The sequence below is a fragment of the Pongo pygmaeus genome, chromosome 4 (assembly GCF_028885625.2).
Source record: "Pongo pygmaeus isolate AG05252 chromosome 4, NHGRI_mPonPyg2-v2.0_pri, whole genome shotgun sequence".
Lineage (NCBI taxonomy): Eukaryota > Metazoa > Chordata > Mammalia > Primates > Hominidae > Pongo > Pongo pygmaeus.
In genome coordinates, this window is record NC_072377.2 from 91,505,849 (window position 1) to 91,530,224 (window position 24,376).

A 24,376-nucleotide genomic window follows, 5' to 3' on the forward strand; every position below is an offset into this window, starting at 1 on the left:
GAGTAGTATTTGGGATATGTTGTTCTTAGAATTAAAAACCAACACATTAATTGCTTAGAAAAGGTTTGTGAAAAGTTCACAATATAACATGAAATCATTTTATACTCATATAAAGGGTCACTAAATCTAGTTGGGATTTTTTTTTTTTACATTTTCTATTTTATCAGTGGACCACTCATATAAAATTATTTCAAAATCAAGCAAAGCTGATAAAAGTTCATCAGGATTCTTTGAAAGCATTTTCTTAGTAAAATAAAATTCATGCCTTTGGTATATTAACATTAAGTCAAGTTAAACTCTTGGTTAATAAATAGACACACACACAAATCACAGACTGAATTCTTATCTGAGTGAAGAGTTGGCTTTTGTTTGCTTGTTTGTTTACTTGCCTTTTGGTGAACTGTCCTAAGATGAATTGTTTATTCATAATAGCATTTATTATTTTTCTCTTAGCTTGCTAATGTGATAAATTGTATGGACTTAACAAATGTTGTAACTGATACTACATATTGGAACTATTTGAGATTTCATGCAAACATACTTAAATAAACTGTAGGAAGAAAATGAGAACTTTTTTGAATACAGTATTTTAACAAAATGATCCATTGTCTTTTGGAATATAGTAACTTGGAGAGCTATAACATTAGACTTTTATCATCAGTTTTAACCCCTTTACCCCTCTTTGATTTATAGAACACTAGTTGGACATACTTTAGTTAATAAAGTCACTGGTTCATTTATCTGCTTAAAATGGTAATATAAATTTGAGAAGGTTGAAATAATTCTTTAAAGATTGGTATGATATCCAAGTGATCCAAGATGTAGAAAATAATTTTCTCTTAAATATAAATCATACTTACTGAAAATACTTTTCTAGACATGATTATTTTTATTCCAATGTGATCAATTTTACATTCGCTTTTTAACATGGTTTCAAGAGTAATTTTCTACTTATTCCAAGGTCTGTAAATTGTTTAGTTCAATATCTGGTTCCCAGATACTTGTATCAAAATATGTCTGAGCTTGCACCTATATTTTCACATCAAATTAGAACATTAAACCTAACTTCAAATACTCAATTCTGTGATTCTTTTTCTCTGGGAATATCCAAATTCCTTTGCCACTAATTTTAAAGTCTTCTGGTCACAGTAAGAAGAATTTTGCCTACCAACAGACTATTTTAATAAGTTATAATAAAGTACCCTGGAGAGAATTTGATTTCACATAGAAAAGATAAGAAAGTCTCAATAATAGTTGCTTCTTGATACATCTGAGACAATAAATGATATTTTAAAAGTAGTAATATCAAGATTTTGAGCGTTTTTACTAATAATTAACTTACAATACTTTTGTGCAATGTGATAGGATTTTTACCTGGTGGCCGATTTGTATAACATAATGGAACAAGCTGGGAATAGACTCAAATCTCATAACAGGTCTTGCAATTATATAAGTACCCTCCTGGAAAGGCATTATCATTCTTTTTAATGTAGAATGCAACATTATTTTGCCAGTATTTATATTTCATAAATTAAACATCAAATGTCTTCTGTCTTCTAGTTCCTTCTGTGAGAAATAAATGATAAAAAACTTTTTATAAGTACTGAGACTCACATGAGGCAATCCGTTGAGGGGAAGCCACAGTAAAAAAATATGTTGCTACAAATACTTCTCTTTTTATGTCAAAATTTGTAGCATTTTTCTCTGTATATTGTCAGAAACAGAGAGGAATCTTGCCTCAAGTATTCATCCACTTCTTCTGTTTATTCTCTACCTTAAATGCTAATCTTAGCTTATTATACCACTGTAATTCTCATTGAGGCTTATTGTAATATTCCAAACAATAGATCCAAACATAAGAAGGAAAATAAGGAGAAATTGCAGGTGATTATTTTTTTTTAAAAAAAAAGCAAAAAAGAAATTCATGTAAATGCTTGAATGTGAGGCAAGAGAGACAGTGAGAGAAAAGAATAAAAGAATATTACAATATGCATATGCGAAAGAATGAAGTTGAGTCCTTATTCTACACAATATACAAAAGTTAACTCAAAATGCACTGATGACCTAAACATAACACCCCAAGCCAAAAAACTCCTAGAAGAAAACATAAATGAAAATCTTCATGACATTAGATTTGGCAATTATTTCTCGGAAATGATACCCAAAGCATAGACAGCAAATGCAAATATAGATAAATGGGACTATATCAAACTAAAAAAACTTCTGTGCAACAAAGAACACAATCAATAGACTGAAAAGGCAACATATGAAATGCAAGAAAATGTTGGAAATCATTAATCTGAGAAGTTAGTGTCCAGAATATTTAAAGAACTCCTATAACTCAACAACAAAAAGCCATCCAATTAAAAATTAGGCAAAGAACTTGAAAAGATGCTTCTCTAAGGATCATATACAAATGGCCAGCAAGCATATGAGAATATGCTCAATAGCAGTAACCATCAGAGAAATGCAGATCAAAACCACAATGAAATACTACTGTTTATCCATCAGGATGGTTAATATCAAAAGGACAGAAAATAAGTGTTGGTGAGGATGTGGAGAAATTAGAAACCTTATGCACTGTGGGTGAGATTTTAAAATAGAGAACCTGCTGTGGAAAGCAGTATGGTGGTTCCTGAAGAAATTAAAATTATAACTTCATATTACACAGTAGTCACACTTCTGGATATACAGTGGTCTCTTGGTATCTGTGGGAGACTGCTTCCAGGACTTCTAGAGAAAATCAAAATTTATGAACTTTCAAGTCCTTGATATAAAATAGCACAGTATTTGCATATAACCCATCACATCCTCCCATACACATTAAATCATCTCTAGATTACTTCTAATACCCAATATAATGTAAATGGTTGTTATACTATATCATTTAGGGAATAATGACAAGAAAAAAATGTCTGTACACATTCAGTGGAGGTGCAATAATTGTTTCCAAACACTTTGATCCATGGTTGATTGAATCCACAGATGGAAAACCCATGGATATAGGGGGCCAAATAAGTATCTAAAAAAATTTAAAGCAAGATCTCAAAGAGACATTTGCATATTCATGTTCATGGCAACATTATTCACAATAATCAAGAGGTGGAAACACACAAATGTCCATCACTGGATGAGTGGCTAAACAATATGTGTCTATACACACAATAAAATATTATTTAACCTTAAAAAGGAAGGATATTCTTTCACATACTACAACATGAATGAACTGTGAAGGCATTATGCTAAGTGAACTGTCACAAAAGGATAAATACCAGATGATTCCACTTATACAAGGCATTGGCAGTAGTCAAACTCAGAAACAGAATGGTGGTTGCCAGAAGCTGGGAGGAAGGAGAAATGGGGAATTGTTCAATGGGTATAGAGCTTCAGTTTTGCAACATGGAAAAATTCTAGAGATAATTGCACAACAATGTGAATATTCTTAACACTACTGAACTGTACACTTTAAAATGTTAAATTTTCTCATGATTTTTGTACTACAATAAAAAATTTTAAAAGAACGTTGCATAATTCAATATGCACTAACCAATATAGATGATTTTGCCAAACTTTTCACTATTAAGAAAATTGATTTAAAGTGAATTTAAAAATATATCTCCACAAATTTTTGAAAGAATAGTGTAATGCCAAAGTATTTTTATAGTGAAAGTCAGTAACATACACAAACTTACAGTTTGAAAAATCTGGATAATTGTTACATTATATTGAACAAATAGGCAATTTGGCAAACCAAAAAAATGTTCACTTTATTCTAAATGTTATCTACTTATATTAACTTTTGAGAGATTTAGAGCACATTTATATTTAATTTTATATCCTGATTAGAATTTTTATCATTTTATGCTTCTAGTATTTTAAATTATACAACTGTACATCTAGCTCTTTATCCATCCATCCACCCGCCATGCAGTCATGTGCGTAATATTTATAATATATAATTTTCCTCTTTTTTCTTCTCTCTACATTGCAATACCTGTGAATTATTATCATTGCTATGTATCCCCAAATATCTTAATTTTCTAAGAACTTAAAGAATGTTGAAAGAAGATTCATTACAATTTTTAAGAATTATCATAATACTTGATGATACTGTGAGGCAAATCTTGTACTTTTTTATCTATCTATAAAATCTCTGAAATGATAAGGGATGGCAAACTTTACTCTTACCCTTTTCTTAAACTAAATGAAAAGGGAGCTGGATCATGGTTCACAATGGATGATCTTCTCGCTTACTAATAACAACTATTGCGTTTGCCATTCTTCACACCAGTTGCTGTGTCAGAACAACCACATATTTTGTACAGCGCTCTCTAGCACGTGTTTTGAAATTTACCCTCCAGAGACCATCTGCTATAAATGGGCTGCAGTGCATTTAATGAATATTTTATTGCCTTCTCTCCTTTTTCTGATCTAGAATGGAAACCATGGGGAAAATGTGAAGTGTGAAATTGACAGAGATGTTTCATTGATCCACTCATTCTCCGAAAGTGTTCTGTTAAGTATATGTGTGTATTTCATGTAATCAATTTACTAATGCACATACACATCAGAGAAAACATGAAAGACTCAATATTAATGTGTCTAATTTTTAAGCATAATTTCTGCCATTATGAGTGCATCACTTTTGATTAACTTGAAATAAAATAGCCATTGACTGGAGGAATGAATCTAACAGGTCATATGTTCTCTAGAAAGTCAACTGTTATGAGAAAATCTGTAGTGAAATTATTCACCACCACCATATTTCTGTTGTCACTAAAAGATCATCTTTGCCTTGTGCTCCTGTGAAATAGTGCTAAATTTCTCAGATTGTTATTTGTCTACCAGAGAATGAATGAGAGGTCCAGGTCAAATTTGGGGCATTACCCTTCCAAGTTCCTTCTTTCTGGGATAATTAACAAAATAACTCTGTTACTATTAGTGAATCAGTGTCTTGCAACATCACCCCTTTGCACTCCAGCAAATTCATATATGTTTTCTGTGGTTTTAAAAACACATCAGCTAAAATGTCATGTGAAATTTGACAAGTTTATATTGCTCTGGCCACGTGGTGCAATTAAAGGAGAACACTTATTGAAGATCTAGTATGTGTCCAATATCATGTTAAACATTTTAGATGTATCATCTCATTTTATCCTCACAACCATGCTAATATGTATGTACTTATGATTTACAGTATGTGCTCATGGTTCACAGCTGCATGCCTCTCCAGGAATTCTCCCACCTGAAGGTAGCTCCCTCACTTGATGGTAGAATAAAGGAAGAGAACAGCAAGGAGTTCAAAATGACTGAAGAGATGTGCCAGGAACTGGAGTCATGCCAAGCAGCTGAAGTGTTATTCCTGAGGCCATTGTACTTAGGATTAAGTAATACATATAAGTTGACATAAAATGTAGGTATGATCTACATTTTATAGTTGTGGAAGTTCAAGTTAAGAAAGGCCAAACAACGTATTCAAGGCCGCACATCTACTAAGTTGAAAGTTGGGTTAGTTTAATGTAAAAGCCTATACACTTTATATTATATCATGTGGACCCCAGGTTAATATTGATAGCCCTTTACATTATGAATTAAATTAGAGTTATGGTAGATAAGTTCATTGCATTTCTAAAATAAAAGTAGAAACTGAAAGAAAAATTTGAGTTCTTATTATATAATGAACACTATGCAAGTTTTCCAAATGCTTTCGAATGTTTTCTGCTGAAACCTTAAGATAAAATTAGATAATTTCTACAGATAAATGTGATACATGTGGTTAGAATTCTGGACTCTAGACTTCATTTCTAGTTAATATAGTACATATTTTTCTCAATTAAGGTGGATAATTCATTCTTTTAACCTCATATAAACATTATAATTATGTAGGTTTTGCTTTTAGATGGATTAAATGATTTTTTTGTTGACAAATCAATCTATTTACTCATCAAATATTTGTTGAGTATATACTATATGCCAGGCACCCTTCTAGGTGTGGGAGTTGAGCAGTGAATGAGAAATATGTGTGCCTATGAATTTCTAGTCTACTGATTTTCATCTCTGGAACAAACACACACACTACATTGAAATATATTAAAGTTATAGACAATATGCCTATTCAATAACTGTTTTCTGCCATTTGTTTGATTCAAGTTGTCGAGATGATCAAAACATCAAACGTGGGGTACATGAACTTAAAGTATAATAATAATAAACATACATCCTAAAAAAATCAAACCTAAGGTATATTTTAATCTACTTATTGGTAAAAATAATTCCTTCATTTTTTTTTAGTCTCAAGAATTGAGTAGAAACAAAGCCGAGACAGGCATTTAGTTAAAACAGTAATCTTACCTCTTTCAGTCAACAAAGAGCATAAATAGCAAATTCTTAAATGAAGTAAGTGGTGGTGTTGCTGAACCTTGTTTAATTAGTTTTTGGTAATCATGTCTCTTATGTTCTTTTGCTTTCATATCTCTATTTCTGTATCTAATGCCTAAGTCGTTTGGTTTACATGGATCTCATTATCTCTCAACATGTTTACATTCAAACTTTTTCATATTTATTTTCACTCATTGACCTTGATTTTTCCGTTTCTCCATTATTTCTTTACTTCTGAATTCATGGCATAAAAAGATTCAAATCCATTGTATATGTGAAGGTGTCTAGTACGTGTAGTTAAAATGCTATGATATAGTGCTGTGATGTTTCAGCATATATGTTGAGCCATTACAAATTTTGTTCAGGTCTTAAAATTCATTATTATGTATATATGAATTTTCTTTATTTTCTTATTACTTGAACAGAATTTAAAAGATAGAAAAATATAGAGAATAAGGGTGAAATTCCCCCACAAAATGCAAATATGCCCATATAAAAATTTTTCGCAGTAAAAAGTGGACAGACCAGAAACAAAAACGGCAAAAATAAGTAATATTCACAAAAGCTAATGTAGGTGCTTCTTCTTTAATTTACACACAAGTGGGCATAAAAATTGAAAAACTATTGTTAGGTAGAAAGTAGACTTTTTAAACCTTTGCTGCTGATAGGTAATTGACACAGGAAGGGAGCTTTGAGCAAAGACTTTTGGGTACAAGAGATGGAGCTGTTTTCTTCCTGTCAAAGCCACTACATCAAAGAGAATGTGTTTAAACATTTTCCCTAGTAGTTGACTTACTTTCAGAATCGGAAAACTTAGCCTGAAATTGAAATTACAGTATTTGCCTATATATGTACATTAGAAAATAGAAATAGAACTAGAAATAGCCTGTGATATAGAATTACAATTGATGAATACTCTGCACTTTTAAAATCAAAACTTTGAACAATATGCTATTAGCCTATTGAGAGTCACACAGGGAAGCAGATAATTGACATGAATTGGGACATAGTTGATGTTCATTTAGTGACATCACCAGATGATAAAAGGAGAAGTGGCCAACACCGAAACAATGGCAGAGATATGTTGCATAGCTACACCACAGTTAAAGTACAGACAAATATTGTAAAATTATTTACTTATATATTAATTTATTGGGATTGCATAATTTATTGAAAATCTGGGCACTATGATAGATGTCAGGAATATAACAGTGAACGAAACAAATACAATCAAACAAAAACAAATATAGTGGTATATACACTGTATAGTGGTAGTACACACTGCCTACCCAGTACCTACTCTTCCCTTTTCCTTAGTAAAAACAAAAAACAAAACCCAAAAAACTCTATACTATTGGGACCACTAAAGTGCTCAGATAATAATGACACTTTCCATCCTCCCTTTCAGATAGACATGTCCAGTGAAATGTAAGTAGAAGCCAATGAATGAGTTTTTCAAGAAAGTTATTCAGCTGGGAGGTATATTCCTCTGCACCTGCTCCTTTCTCCTTTCTCCTATCCAGAATGTGAATATAATGCCTGGAGCTGAAGCAGGCATTTTGAGATCATGAGACAACGGGAAGATAGAAACAATATTTGTAAATGTAGTGCAGAAAAAATGGAGCCTAGTTCTCTAGTAAATTCTCAGAGTAATTGTAGAAGTTCAGAAAAAACTTGTCTCTGAATTCCTTCTGCATGAAAAATAAAATCATTTATTCATCTTGCTGAAGCTATTATTACTTGGGTTTTGTAAGATATGAAGCTCTTTCTAATCTTGACAGATTCCTACATAATAGAGAAAATACATTACTTCTAACACAAACATGAATTTATATACACATTGAAATGTTATTCCAGATAGGGATTTGGTTATTTCCAACCAAATCCTCCATGTAACCCTACCACCACTCTAGGTTTACAAAGCCCTCTGTTGAAAGACTGCTTTCCTAAGAAAATATTTAAAGTATTTTAAGAAAAGTTGTCTAACCAGAGAACCTGGTCGATCATTCTAAGCAGTTTTTGGTGTTCAGGATGGATGAACTAGCCAAGAGCCTCTTACCCAATAAATTCAAAGGTAAACTGCTCTTGTGTTATGCTTTCTCTTGTGCCTGCTTTGCTTTCAATTTCACCATTTTCTAAATTTTCATAACACATCCTTTATATCAAAATTAATTGTTGAATTAACTAACTTTAATAATTTTCTCTCTTCAGTAGAATTACCCTTGCAACAAGAACACTTTCTTCATACTAGGTTAGTGGCCATACTCAGACTAGGACAGGCTACTCAGTTATTAACTAGATGACTCCATGATCCACGGATCCTTGTTCAGTGAATAAAACATGGTCTTGTCATTTTTATAGGAATATTTTAAGATTTTTAGTGTTTCTATCAGTATGTCTTATAAGCTAAATATGTTTTATAACAACATTTAAGAGTTTCATCTTTTGTTGCAATTTACAAAAGCATTTTTAGAAGGGTGTCTTTAGAGATCTTAGTGATATATTTAGTAACACTATTCAACATGTTGCTTTTTCATTCTTTCATTTAACAGATCTTTCTTGTACTCTCTATGTAGCAGGCACTAATCTTAATTGGAGGGGAGAAAGGGGCAGACAGGACAGGAGTGAGTAGACCTCACAAAAAGTCTACACCACAAAAAGTCTATGCCACAAAAAATTCACATTCTAATTGGGAAAGCAGACCATAAACAAGTATGCAAATGCATAATATACATAGTAAGAATACATAGTAATACATAGTATACATATTAGGAATAAAATGTGTACAAAGAATAAATAGTAAGAATAAAACATTCTGGTAAGAAATTAAAGTAGGATACAAGGGGAGAGAACACTGGGATGAGAATTATTTTGATGTGAAAGGTAGCAAAGCCAGCAACATAAAGATCTGGAAAAAATGGATTCCAAGGCCTGAGTTAGAGATAAGCTGGGTTTATTTCGGAAATAGACGGAAGGCTAGTGTAGCTGGAGGACCATGAGTGAGGCAGAATGGTAGGAGAGGAGCGCCCAGAGGGAAACAGATGGTGCAGGACCTTGGAGCTGAAAATAAGAATTGGATTTTACTCCAAGGGTAATGATAAGTTACTGGAACATTTAATCAGGGTACTGCATTATCAGATTTATTAATATGAATTAAATTGTTCTTCTGGCTACTGGGTAAAGGGGAAAATATTTGCGAGCCTGAGTAGAAACTGGGAGACCAGGTAAGAGAGGAAGAATGTAGTTCAGGTGAGAAATAATGTACATTGGACTGGAAAGGTAACCGTGAGGAGTGAAAAGGGAAAATTCAGAAAATATTCAGCAAGTAGAACTGACAAGACTTGCTGATGCAGCGGGTATGAGGTTGGCAGTGTTTAGTCCAGGGTCAACATACAGAGAAGATGAAATCCCAGAGCACACACTGAGGTATTGAATAAAATATTTTTGTTTTATCCTGAGAAAATGCAGCTTTCCTTAAAAGAGCTGGCCTTTCAACAGGATGACCTGTCAAAGGATAAAGGGAGTCACAGGATCCTTTGTGAAGAATTTTTAGCTAATAATTTTTTAAGTGGCTAATGAAGAAGTGGAGACAGAAAAAACAAAAGATAATTTCATAATAAATACTATTTTATGAACAGTGTAAATGATCTGATTTCTAAGTCACAAATGTTTAAGATTTCTTTTTTTATTTTGTCTCAGACTTTCACTTTGTTCCTGGGCAACTGGCAATTTTAATTATGGTGAGAAAAACAAAAAAAAATTGACAATTAAAAAATTTATAAGACTAGATTGGTTAAGTTGAAAGTATTCTCTTAGAGTAGGATGAGAGCTATATTTTATTTGAATTATCAGGTATTATCAGCAATGTAGACATTTGGAGAAAGAAGTGCATATCAGAAAATTGACAGCTTTGTGGATGGCTTGAAAGGTAGGAATAAGATATATTTTTTAAAAATACCAGAGAAAAGAAATGAAGCTTCCCAAATGCAGAGAACTTGGTGATGAAGCATATTGTCAATAGAGTCTGACAGTAGGTATGCAATAAGAGTTTGGGTATTTCCTACAAAGATGCTATTGCACCAGGGAGATAAACACACATCCACCAATTTTCTCTTTGGGTTTGATGAGTTTGCCCCAGTTCTTCCACAGTCAACAAGACTAGGATTTAATGGTATTATTGTTGATTTTACTGGGAACATTTATCTAGAATATGGTGGGTTTGTAACAGATCACAGAGGGAGGAGATTCAGTATGTGATTGATAGATAAGCAGATAGATAGACACTGAAACAGCTGTGGCTAGGTTGTTGTAGGCAAATGGAAACTGAAAATATTTAATGTGCCACTAAATAAAATTTGTTTTTTTTACATGATAGCTTTTAGACATTCTTTGTAATTTTAGAAATTAAAGGCCAAAAAGAAACTGATGAATACATGGGGTTAAAAGCTTATTTGAAAACACTAAAATTTTAGCTCTCAATTCCCATTAAAAATCTCAGTGTAGGAAACTTCTATAAATGAAGCATAATCAAAGAGCATGAGCAATAAAAGTTTTTGCCAGAGAAAGCTTGACCTTCCTAACTTAAGCTAGACTGTCAGGTTCACCGGGAGCAATAGTGTAACTCATAGTTGGAACTTGAATTTATCAAGTAAGGACTATGCATTAAAATAATTTCCTTTAGTGTTCAAGCAACCCTAAGATGTGGTTATTGTTGTAGACATTTCACAAGATAAGGAAGGCAAATATTATCTGGAAGTGAAGTGGTGGAAGTATGATGCAAACTCATACTCTTTTCATGAAATTTCTACATCCTTTTCTCAGTAAGTCACTTTGTTACCAGTAGGGAATCTTCCATTAGTTAGAAAGAAATGATTAAGAGGCAGATTTCAGCTCCGAAGGTAAAAGGAAGCACCGTCTACACATTAAACACTATCAAATAAAATGAACTTTCCCAGAAGGTATTGAGATCTCATGTCTATGATTATATTCTGTAATCATGATGAAATAAATGATTAAGAATGGGATTTTATTAATAAATTCAACTTACTATAAAAAAGGAGTAAGGTAAGTAGATGTCACTGCTAATAGCACCCAAGGAAGATCAGGAAAGTTCAGACCCTAACCCCTTCACCTCTGTGCAGAGACCCAAAAATCATCACTGTTCATCTTCCATTGCCTTGCAGAACAGTAAGGGTTGAAACTGAAGGCCAATTGTGAATACTATCCACCGGGAGCGTCTTATGAATTGACTCACGTTCCTCAGATAATAAATAACACTAAAAGACACCAGTTAGCTTCTGACCTCAAGGAGTGCTACTTTCATCTCCTGCAAGCTTTGAAAAGAGATCTGATACCTGACAACATCTTGACAAAAGCACATCCCATTTTCTGATGGAAGCTGAACCAAAATTATTGATGTCGCTAGTGATTCAGGGTACTCTAGATTGTTTGGAGTCCAATATAAATACATTTAATAGACAAAAAAATTGCTGCCTTAATCTAAGCACAAATGACCTTAGTAGATAGATACTGCTTACCCCGCTGATGCATTAGAGCTATACTAGTTCTACTCTTAATTCTTGAGAAGCTGTGTTTTCTCTAATTTATTTCCATTTTGATCTTCACCTATAGTTTTGCTAGGCTTATTTGTAACTTCTGTATCCATGAATAAATAATCGCTGTGGCTTTAGCATTAAATAATATCTATCTATTTAATATTTTGAGTCATCATATTTATTGTGGCTAATGATAATGACTGGGAATTAACAGAAAGGTGACAGATTTCTAAAGATGCCTTTGAAAAATGGCTATTTGCCTCTGTCCTCTCACCTTTTAAAATAAACTGTATTTTTATCTTTATTATCAATAAATATTATATGATCTGAACACTGTTATGCTAATATATATGTATGCATATATCACAAGAAATATAGAAAATATTACAACTGTTGGCAAGAATGTGGAGTAACTGGAACTCTCTTACACTGCTGGTTGGAAAATAAAATGTTTTAAATACTTTGTTGAATAGTTTGGTAGTGTCTTAAATTTTTAGATACACATCTACCAAATAATCTGTTATTTCACCCTTAACTATTTGTCCAGGAGAAATAAATATAATTTTCCATCCAAGATTTGTATGAAAAAGTTCATATTAGCTTTATTTGTAATAACCCCAAACTGGAAACAACACAAACGCCCAAATACAGGTGAACAGTTAAAAAAAATGTGTTCCTTTTACACTGTTGGTGGGACTGTAAACTAGTTCAACCATTGTGGAAGTCAGTGTGACAATTCCTCAGGGATCTGGAACTAGAAATACCATATGACCCAGCCATCCCATTACTGGGTATATACCCAAAGGACTATAAATCATGCTGCTATAAAGACACATGCACATGTATGTTTATTGTGGCACTATTCACAATAGCAAAGACTTGGAACCAACCCAAATGTCCAACAATGATTGACTGGATTAAGAAAATGTGACACATATACACCATGGAATACTATGCAGCCATAAAAAAAGGATGAGTTCATGTCCTTTGTAGGGACATGGATGAAACTGGAAATCATCATTCTCAGCAAACTATCACAAGGACAAAAAACCAAACACCACATGTTCTCACTCATAGATGGGAATTGAATAATGAGAACACACGGACACAGGAAGGGGAACATCACACTCTGGGGCCTGTTGTGGGGGTGGGGGAGGGATAGCATTAGGAGATATACCTAATGCTAAATGGCGAGTTAATGGGTGCAGCACACCAACATGGCACGTGTATACGTATGTAACTAATCTGTACATTGTGCACATGTACCCTGAAACTTAAAGTATAACAATAAAAAAAAAGAAAGATTAAAAAAAAAGTGTTCTATCCATACAATGGAATACTATTCAGCAATTAAAAGGAATGAATTATTGATGCACACTACCATGTAGATGAATCTGAAAATTATTATACTGGTAAAAGAAGTACATACTCAGTGATTGTATTAATTTAAAGTTCTTTAAAAAGGCAAGCTAGTCTATAGTGACAGAAGCAGATCAGTGGTTGCCTGGGGAGCCAGCTGGAATGGGAGGATGAGCATGGGAAAAGGAGGGATTATTAAGGAACAAGAGGAAACTTTGAGGGTTGACAGATTGGTTCACTATATTGCTTTTGGAAAGCTTCCTGACAAATATTTATTTCAAAACTTACATTGCATTTTCAATATGTGCACTTCATTTTATGTCAATTTTATCTCAATAAAGTTGTTTTAAAACTACACTACATAAGTGAGGTGCTTGTTTTTAAAGAAAAATATTTATATTTAAGTCAAAAGTCATAATTATATTTATGAAATTTGATTAATATTTTGTTAATATATTCAGAAGGAAGACTAGTCACTTTAAAAAAAAAATACACAAAATGCCAAACAACAGTCACAACAGAATATGTGTCATCCTGACAATACCTTCTGGTCTGTCCGCAGTGAGAAAATTTTAGTTATAGAATTCATACAAGTCTTTTCAAAGAGCTGGTGTTGGAGATGTTGAAATAAAAGAAAAAAACCCTATGCATAACCTGTATTACAATGGATATCATATTTGGTCTATGTTTAGCTCCATTTTGGTTCCAACTAACAAAAAGGAAAATGAATTTTCAAATAGAAATGAACCTTCTTTATAATGAAATCTGAATCTGCTACTCTGTTATTGCTGCTTGCAATGAACCATTACCTAAGTCCCAATCATGTATCATGTAGTGATATTAGTAGTCACTCTGGATAGTACCCACCTCATGGAAATGATAGAATTGGAGTCTAGAAAACGTCTTTATTTCATGCTTCTCAACTGTGCTGTACTTCATTGTAAAGAAACTCTTTTTTGTTCAGTACCAGTGTTGCCTTCTCCTGGTAGTAGCCTCAGTACTACTGTATATCTTTCTATTTACTCTAAAGGTAAAAACAAAACAAAATGAAACCCTTTCATTTATTTGCATTCCTGCTATTTCTTGTCATCTAAGAATTGTACTATATCACCCAAGTTAAGTTCTAATCGGACGCAGTAATACTTGCTGTTATAGTACAGAGTGAAAGGAGCTGCTGTCTGTAGGCTAGTATTTAGCTGTAGTTCCCCCTTGTATTTTAAGGTCCTCCTTTGTTGCAGGCATTTACTATTTTCAGACAGAAACTCAGTAAAGAATTTCAAGTCTTCATAATACTTTGATACCTCACTGAGTAGCAGTGTGATATAGGTGGGATTAAACATCCAGATCCTGTCTGTGAAAAAGGATCTTTCTTCCAGGCATTAAAAAAGGCATTTCAGGTCAATTGATAATGACTTAACAACTCTGGGCACCCCCAGGAACTTCACCATTTAATAACTTACTTAGAAGAGACAGAGTATATCCAAAAGGCTAAAAGCACAAACTTAAGGGCAGGTAGGGCTGGCTTCCTGGGTGTGCAACCTGTGCTTCTAAGGATCCTGTTCCGTTTAAGGTTCTGTTGTCACTGTCTTGAAACTCTTAATGATTTTTGAACAAGAGGTACCACATTTTCATTTTTCACTGGGTCTGACAAACTAGGTAGCCAGTCTTACTTATGGCTCAATGCATAAACTGTGTGACCTTATAAGAACAGGTTTCCTCATCCATGAAATGAAGATACTGTTGTACCTACCTCCCAAGATTGTTCTTAGGAGCATGTAAGATCGAGCCAAGATGGCCGAATAGGAACAGCTCCGGTCTACAGCTCCCAGCGTGAGCGACGCAGAAGACGTGTGATTTCTGCATTTCCATCTGAGGTACCGTGTTCATCTCGCTGGGGAGTGCCAGACAGTGGGCGCAGGACAGTGGGTGAGTGCACCGTGCGCCAGCTGAAGCAGGGGTGAGGCATTGCCTCACTCGGGAAGCGCAAGGGGTCAGGGAGTTCCCTTTCCAGGGGTGACAGACGGCACCTGGAAAATCGGGCCACTCCCACCCGAATACTGTGCTTTTCCGATGGGCTTAGGAAACGGTGCCCCAGGAGATTATAGCCTGCACCTGGCTCAGAGGGTCCTACACCCACGGAGTCTGGCTGATTGCAAGCACAGCAGTCTGAGATCAAACAGCAAGTCCGCAGCGAGGCTGGGGGAGGGGCGCCCGCCATTGCTCAGGCTCGCTTAGGTAAACAAAGCAGCCAGAAAGCTTGAACTGGGTGGAGCCCACCACAGGTCAAGGAGGCCTGCCTGCCTCTGTAGGCTCCACCTCTGGGGGTAGGGCACAGACAAAGAAAAAGACAGCAGTAACCTCTGCAGACTTAAATGTCCCTGTCTGACAGCTTTGAGGAAAGCAGTGGTTCTCCCAGCACGCAGCTGGAGATCAGCTGGAGATCTGAGAACCGGCAGACTGCCTCCTCAAGTGGGTCCCTGACCCCTGACCCCCGAGCAGCCTAACTGGGAGGCACCCCCCAGCAGGGGCAGACTGACACCTCACACGGCCAGCCGGGTACTCCAACAGACCTGCAGCTGAGGGTCCTGTCTGTTACAAGGAAAACTAACAGAAAGGACATCCACACCAAAAACCCATCTGTACATCACCATCATCAAAGACAAAAAGTAGATAAAACCACAAAGATGGGGAAAAAACAGAGCAGAAAAACTGGAAACTCTAAAAAGCAGAGTACCTCTCCTCCTCCAAAGGAACACAGTTCCTCACCAGCAACGGAACAAAGCTGGACGGAGAATGACTTTGACGAGCTGAGAGAAGAAGGCTTCAGACGATCAAATTACTCCAAGCTACGGGAGGATATTCAAACCAAAGGCAAAGAAGTTGAAAACTTTGAAAAAAATTTAGAAGAATGTATAACTAGAATAACCAATACAGAGAAGTGCTTAAAGGAGCTGATGGAGCTGAAAACCAAGGCTCGAGAACTACGTGAAGAATGCAGAAGCCTCAGGAGCCGATGCAATCAAATGGAAGAAAGGGTATCAGCCCTGGAAGATGAAAGGAATGAAATGAAGCGAGAAGGGAAGTTTAGAGAAAACAGAATAAAAAGAAACGAGCAAAGCCTCCAAGAAATGTGGGACTATGTGAAAAGACCAAATCTACGTCTAATTGGTGTACCTGAAAGTGACGGGGAGAATGGAAACAAGTTGGAAAACACTCTGCCAGATATTATCCAGGAGAACTTCCCCAATCTAGCAAGGCAGGCCAACATTCAGATGCAGGAAATACAGAGAACACCACAAAGATACTCCTCGAGAAGAGCAACTCCAAGACACATAATGGTCGGATTCACCAAGTTGAAATGAAGGAAAAAATGTTAAGGGCAACCAGAGAGAAAGGTCGGGTTACCATCAAAGGGAAGCCCATCAGACTAACAGCAGATCTCTCGGCAGAAACTCTACAAGCCAGAAGAGGGGGGGGCCAATATTCAACATTCTTAAAGAAAAGAATTTTCAACCCAGAATTTCATATCCAGCCAAACTAAGCTTCATAAGTGAAGGAGAAATAAAATACTTTACAAACAAGCAAATGCTGAGAGATTCTGTCACCACCAGGCCTGCCCTAAAAGAGCTCCTGAAGGAAGCGCTAAACATGGAAAGGCACAATCGGTACCAGCCACTGAAAAATCATGCCAAAATGTAAAGACCATCGAGACTAGGAAGAGACTGCATCAACTAATGAGCAAAATAACCAGCTAACATCATAATGACAGGATCAAATTCACACATAACAATATTAACTTTAAATGTAAATGGACTAAATGCTCCAATTAAAAGACACAGACTGGCAAATTGGATAAAGACTCAAGACCCATCAGTGTGCTGTATTCAGAAAACCCATCTCATGTGCAAAGACACACACAGGCTCAAAATAAAAGGATGGAGGAAGATCTACCAAGCAAATGGACAACAAAAAAAGTCAGGGGTTGCAATCCTAGTCTCTGATAAAACAGACTTTAAACGAAAAAAGATCAAAAGAGACAAAGAAGGCCATTACATAATGGTAAAGGGATTAATTCAACAAGAAGAGCTAACTATCCTAAATATATATGCACCCAATACAGGAGCACCCAGATTCATAAAGCAAGTCCTGAGTGACCTACAAAGAGACTTAGACTCCCACACATTAATAATGGGAGACTTTAACACCCCACTGTCAACATTAGACAGATCAACGAGACAGAAAGTCAACAGGAATTGAACTGAGCTCTGCACCAAGCGGACCTAATAGACATCTACAGAACTCTCCACCCCAAATCAACAGAATATACATTTTTTTCAGCACCACACCACACCTATTCCAAAACCGACCACATACTTGGATGTAAAGCTCTCCTCAATAAATGTAAAAGAACAGAAATTATAACAAACTATCTCTCAGATCACAGTGCAATCAAGCTAGAACTCAGGATTAAGAATCTCACTCAAAACCGCTCAACTACATGGAAACTGAACAACCTGCTCCTGAATGACTACTGGGTACATAACGAAATGAAGGCAGAAATAAAGATGTTCTTTGAAACCAACGAGAACCAAGACACAAGATACCAGAATCTCTGGGATGCATTTAAAGCAGTGTGTAGAGGGAAATTTATAGCACTAAATGCCCACAAGAGAAAGCAGGAAAGATCCAAAATTGACACCCTAACATCACAATTAAAAGAACTAGAAAAGCAAGAGCAAACACATTCAAAAGCTAGCAGAAGGCAAGAAATAACTAAAATCAGAGCAGAACTGAAGGAAATAGAGACACAAAAAACCCTTCAAAAAATTAATGAATCCAGGAGCTGGTTTTTTGAAACGATCAACAAAATTGATAGACCGCTAGCAAGATTAATAAAGAAAAAAAGAGGGAAGAATCAAATAGATGCAATAAAAAATGATAAAGGGGATATCACCACCAATCCCACAGAAATACAAACTACCATCAGAGAATACTACAAACACCTCTACGCAAATAAAGTAGAAAATCTAGAAGAAATGGATAAATTCCTCAACACATACACCCTCCCAAGACTAAACCAGGAAGAAGTTGAATCTCTGAATAGACCAATAACAGGAGCTGAAATTGTGGCAATAATCAACAGCTTACCAACCAAAAAAAGTCCAGGACCAGATGGGTTCACAGCCGAATTCTACCAGAGGTACAAGGAGGAACTGGTACCATTCCTTCTGAAACTATTCCAATCAATAGAAAAAGAGGGAATCCTCCCTAACTCATTTTATGAGGCCAGCATCATCCTGATACCAAATCCTGGCAGAGACACAACCAAAAAAGAGAATTTTACACCAATATCCTTGATGAACATTGATGCAAAAATCCTCAATAAAATACTGGCAAACAGAATCCAGCAGCACATCAAAAAGCTTATCCACCATGATCAAGTGGGCTTCATCTCTGGGATGCAAGGCTGGTTCAATATATGCAAATCAATAAATGTAATCCAGCATATAAACAGAATCAAAGACAAAAACCACATGATTATCTCAATAGATGCTGAAAAGGCCTTTGACAAAATTCAACAACCCTTCATGCTAAAAACTCTCAAGAAATTAGGTATTGATGGGATGTATCTCAAAATAATGACAGCTATCTATGAAAAACCCACAGCCAATATCATACAGAATGGGAAAAAACTGGAAGCATTCCCTTTGAAAACTGGCACAAGACAGGGATGCCCTCTCTTGCCACTTCTATTCAACATAGTGTTGGAAGTTCTGGCCAGGGCAATTAGGCAGGAGAAGGAAATAAAGGGTATTCAATTAGGAAAAGAGGAAGTCAAATTGTCCCTGTTAGCAGATGACATGATTGTATATCTAGAAAACTCCATTGTCTCAGCCCAAAATCTCCTTAAGCTGATAAGCAACTTCAGCAAAGTCTCAGGATACAAAATCAATGTACAAAAATCACAAGCATTCTTATACATCAATAACAGACAAACAGAGAGCCAAATCATGAGTGAACTCCCATTCACAATTGCTTCAAAGAGAATAAAATACCTAGGAATCCAACTTACAAGGGATGTGAAGGACATCTTCAAGGAGAACTACAAACCACTGCTCAAGGAAATAAAAGAGGATACAAACAAATGGAAGAACATTCCATGCTCATGGGTAGGAAGAATCAATATCGTGAAAATGGCCATCCTTCCCAAGGTAATTTACAGATTCAATGCCATCCCCATCAAGCTACCAATGACTTTCTTCACAGAATTGGAAAAAACTACTTTAAAGTTCATATGGAACCAAAAAAGAGCCCGCATCACCAAGTCAATCCTAAGCCAAAAGAACAAAGCTGGAGGCATCACACTACCTGACTTCAAACTATACTACAAGGCTACAGTAACCAAAACAGCATGGTACTGGTACCAAAACAGAGATATAGATCAATGGAACAGAACAGAGCCGTCAGAAATAATGCCACATATCTACAAGTATCTGATCTTTGACAAACCTGACAAAAACAAGAAATGGGGAAAGGATTCCCTATTTAATAAATGGTGCTGGGAAAACTGGCTAGCCATATGGAGAAAGCTGAAACTGGATCCCTTCCTTACACCTTATACAAAAATCAATTCAAGATGGATTAAAGACTTAAATGTTAGACCTAAAACCATAAAAACCCTAGAAGAAAACCTAGGCAATACCATTCAGGACATACGCATGGGCAAGGACTTCATGTCTAAAACACCAAAAGCAATGGCAACAAAAGCCAAAATTGACAAATGGGATCTAATTAAACTCAAGAGCTTCTGCACAGCAAAAGAAACTACCATCAGAGTGAACAGGCAACCTACAAAATGGGAGAAAATTTTCGCAACCTACTCATCTGACAAAGGGCTAATATCCAGAATCTACAATGAACTCCAACAAATTTACAAGAAAAAAACAAACAACCCCATCAAAAAGTGGGCGAAGGACATGAACAGACACTTCTCTAAAGAAGACATTTATGCTGCCAAAAAACACATGAACAAATGCTCACCATCACTGGCCATCAGAGAAATGCAAATCAAAACCACAATGAGATACCATCTCACACCAGTTAGAATGGCGATCATTAAAAAGTCAGGAAACAACAGGTGCTGGAGAGGATGTGGAGAAATAGGAAGACTTTTACACTGTTGGTGGGACTGTAAACTAATTCAACCCTTGTGGAAGTCAGTGTGGCGATTCCTCAGGGATCTAGAACTAGAAATTCCATTTGACCCAGCCATCCCATTACTGGGTATTTACCCAAAGGACTATAAATCATGCTGCTATAAAGACACATGCACACGTATGTTTATTGCGGCATTATTCACAATAGCAAAGACTTGGAACCAACCCAAATGTCCAACAACGATAGACTGGATTAAGAAAATGTGGCACATATACACCATGGAATACTATGCAGCCATAAAAAAGGATGAGTTCATGTCCTTTGTAGGGACATGGATGAAATTGGAAACCATCATTCTCAGTAAACTATCGCAAGAACAAAAAACCAAACACCGCATATTCTCACTCATAGGTGGGAATTGAACAATGAGAACATATGGACACAGGAAGGGGATCATCACACTTCGGGGACTGTTGTGGGGTGGGGGGAGGGGGGAGGGATAGCACTGGGAGATATACCTAATGCTAGATGACGAGTTAGTGGGTGCAGCGCACCAGCATGGCACATGTATACATATGTAACTTACCTGCACATTGCGCACATGTACCATAAAACCTAAAGTATAATAATAATAATAATAATAATAATAATAAAAAGGAGCATATAAGAAAAAATTTAGCTCGATGTCTGACACATAGTAAATAGTGAATAAATATTGGCTATTATCTTTGTTGTTATTGAGTCATCAGGTTCATTTCTACGTGCTGTTTTAAAATGACTATAAAACAGAAAATTTTACTTTGAAGATGTATATTAAATTTTGTAATGTATATTGGTGTGTTAAGTTTTAAAATGTAAATGTAAATATTATAATTTAAAATAGGTTATGTATATTAGTGACTTACATGCCATTTGCATGAATTTCCTCAGTAGAATTAAGTTTAAATTACACTGAATTACTGAATCCCATATTTCAGAATGATTGATGATGAAGAATACTTTAGGGTTCTCCTCATCTTGACTGAACTTTAGACAGGTTTCTTCTTGACTATAGGCTCCTAATCTTTTTATTAGAGCATTTACTTTAAATAATCTGCAATTATAAGTTTTTTTCTTTATCCAATCAACTGTTGATGGGTTGATTCCATGTCTTTGCTATTGTGATAGTGCTGCACCAATCGTGACTATGTGTGCCTTTTTGGTAGACGATTTGTATTTCTTTGCATATACACCCAGTAACTGGGTTTCTGGGTCGAATGGTAGTTCTATTTTTAGCTCTTTGAGAAATCTCCAAACTGCTTTCCACAGGGGCTGAACTAATTTGCATTTCCACTAACAGTGGCTAAGCCTTCCCTTTTCTTCACAACTGTCCCAACATCTATTATTTTTTTTACTTTTTAACAATGGCCATTCTGACTGGTGTGAGATGGTCTCTTATTGTGGTTTTGAATTGCATCTCTCTGATGATTAGTAATGTTGAACATTTGTTCTTGTGTATGTTGGCCACTTGTATATCTTCTTTTGAGAGGTGTCTGTTCATATCCTTTGCCCATTTTTTAATCGGGTTATTTACTTTTTGCTTGTTGATTTACCATTTGACCCATTACTGGGTGCATACTCAAAGAAAAATAAACCATTCTACCAAAAGACACCTGCACTTGGATGTTCATTGCCATGCTATTCACAATAGCAAAGACGTGGAATCAACCAAGGTGCCCATCAATGGTGGATTGGATAAGGAAAATCTGGTACATATACTGCACAGATACTACACAGCCATGAAAAAGAATGAAATCATGTCCTTTGCAGCAACATGGATGCAGCTGAAGGCCATTATCCTATGTGAACTAACATGGGAACAGAAAGCCAAATACTACATGTTTCACTTATAAGTGGGAGCTAAATCTTAGGTTCACATGGACATAAAGATGAGAATAGTAGACACTGGGGACCCCAAAGGACAGGAGGAAGGGCTGAAAACTTCCTATTGGGCAATATGTTCACTGTCTGGGCAACAGGATCAATAGAAGCCCAAACCTCAGCACAATGCAATATACCCATGAAACAACCTGCACATGAATCATCTGAATCTAAAAAAATGGAAAAAATAAAAATAATAAATATAATGTTTTTCTGTCCCTTTGATATGCAAATCTCCTCTGAGCCCCTGGCCAGTTTTACAACTTAGGAATATCTTTTCATGGATCTGGAAGCCATGTCTTTGAAATATAATCACCAGAAAAAGATTGCACTCCCATCTCCCAGTCTCTGTGAGAAGATAGGAGCCTAACTTCTTCAATAAGCAACAATTAGCAAACTCAGATGGCCTAATTGCATTGATCAATCTCCTTTCTAACATCTTCCGGTACTTGTTTTTCACTAACCCACTAACTCCTCCTGTCTTTTGTTTCAGTGGAGTTAAGTTTAGTCTTTTTCCCCTACTGCAAAAGTCTTGAATAATGTCTTCTCTGCCTGTTTAATTCTGTCTGGTGCATTTTTTCTTTGACATCGAGGACACTTTAGGTGTAGGCTTTATGACACGCAGGTTGAAAGTGTGACCAGGGAACCAAGCTGTATGGATTAGATCCTGGTGACACTGTTTATCATATAGGTGTGTTTGGGCAAGTATTGATCTCTCTGAGTCTCTGTTTCATCATTTATATAACAGAAATATTAACAGTATCTATTTTACTGAGCTGTAAGAAATAATTGAGATATCCATTTATAGTGTTTAGCCAATTTAAGTTTGGCTAAATAAATGTTAGCTATTAAGAACTATTGCAATAAATATTACCTGTTAATTGTAGTCACAGCGTAAAAAACATACTATTTGGCCTTGGCTTTGGTCCTAGCTTTCATCATCTCTTTTTATGACTACTGGAAGAGTTTGTGATTTTCTTTTCCAGCCTGCAGCTTTGACTACTCCTTCTGATCAATCCTTAACACAGTTGTTTTTTTTTTCCCTAAAATACAGCTTCCATTATTTTTCCCATTCTTAGTACCCTTCAATACTTTCCCATTAATTTGAGGATAAAGTTTAAATTACCTAGTATTGCATTCACAGGGCATCCAGATAAGGCCTGAGCCATTACTCCAGCTTCATTTGGGATGACCCTCCCAAATCTGGTCCCAGCCATCGCTCCAGCCTCACTTCTGGTGACTCCCAGATCTGGCCCCAGCCATGTCTCTAGACTCCAAACTTATTTCTTATAACGCTCCCACTCACATCTCTCTCAGTGTACCCAGTCCCTCATCATTCCAACTTCATCGGGGTCCTGGCAGCATTGCATTATCCACTCAGTGGCTCACACTCTCTCTCTTTGCTGGAACATCTTTTTCTTTCTTATTTCCCAGGTATGAAGCATCCAGTTTTTAAGATTCACTCAAGTGTGAAATCCCCTGTGAAGTTTTTCTGTTTGTTTATTTTTCTTCTAATTTTTTCTGTATCTTAATTTTGAAATAACTTGTGTTCATGGTTTAATATTTACAAAATTCAAAGATGAAATGTGGAGATAATTTTCTTCATATTTCTCTCCTTTTCCATACCTCTTCTGAAATCTCTCCCTTGTCGAGTTTCATTTTATTCTTCTTTTTATTGCATTTATAAATATTCACACAGAAAAACACACTTGGTATACATGTTTACACAAAATTATAGTCAGACTATACATACAATTCTAAAACTTGTTTCTTTTAAAAATGTATTTTGTGAGTGATATCATTTAATCCCATAAGTATTCCATGAAATAGGAAAGAGTATTATCTCCTATTTTCCAACTGAGAGAACAGGTTCAGAGAAATTAACTCTACTGCTTAAGCTCATATGGATAGTAGTAACAGGCAGAGATGGATAAAAATTAACCTATCTGACTCCAAATTGCTTTATCTCAACAATGTTAGTATGCAGGTAATCTCAGTAAACAAGA

The 24,376-nt window shown here is 35.7% G+C and overlaps 1 long non-coding RNA gene across 1 annotated transcript in view; it reads right to left on the reverse strand.

Annotated features, from left to right (window-relative positions):
• Positions 1-24,376, reverse strand: part of LOC129037424 (uncharacterized) — an 82,738-nt gene that overhangs the window by 8,969 nt on the left and 49,393 nt on the right. The window contains exons 4-5 of the long non-coding RNA XR_008502798.1: positions 14,160-14,316; positions 2,609-2,733 (exon numbers count right to left, since the gene is read on the reverse strand). This is a non-coding gene — a long non-coding RNA (uncharacterized LOC129037424). The remainder of the gene's footprint in view (positions 1-2,608; positions 2,734-14,159; positions 14,317-24,376) is intronic.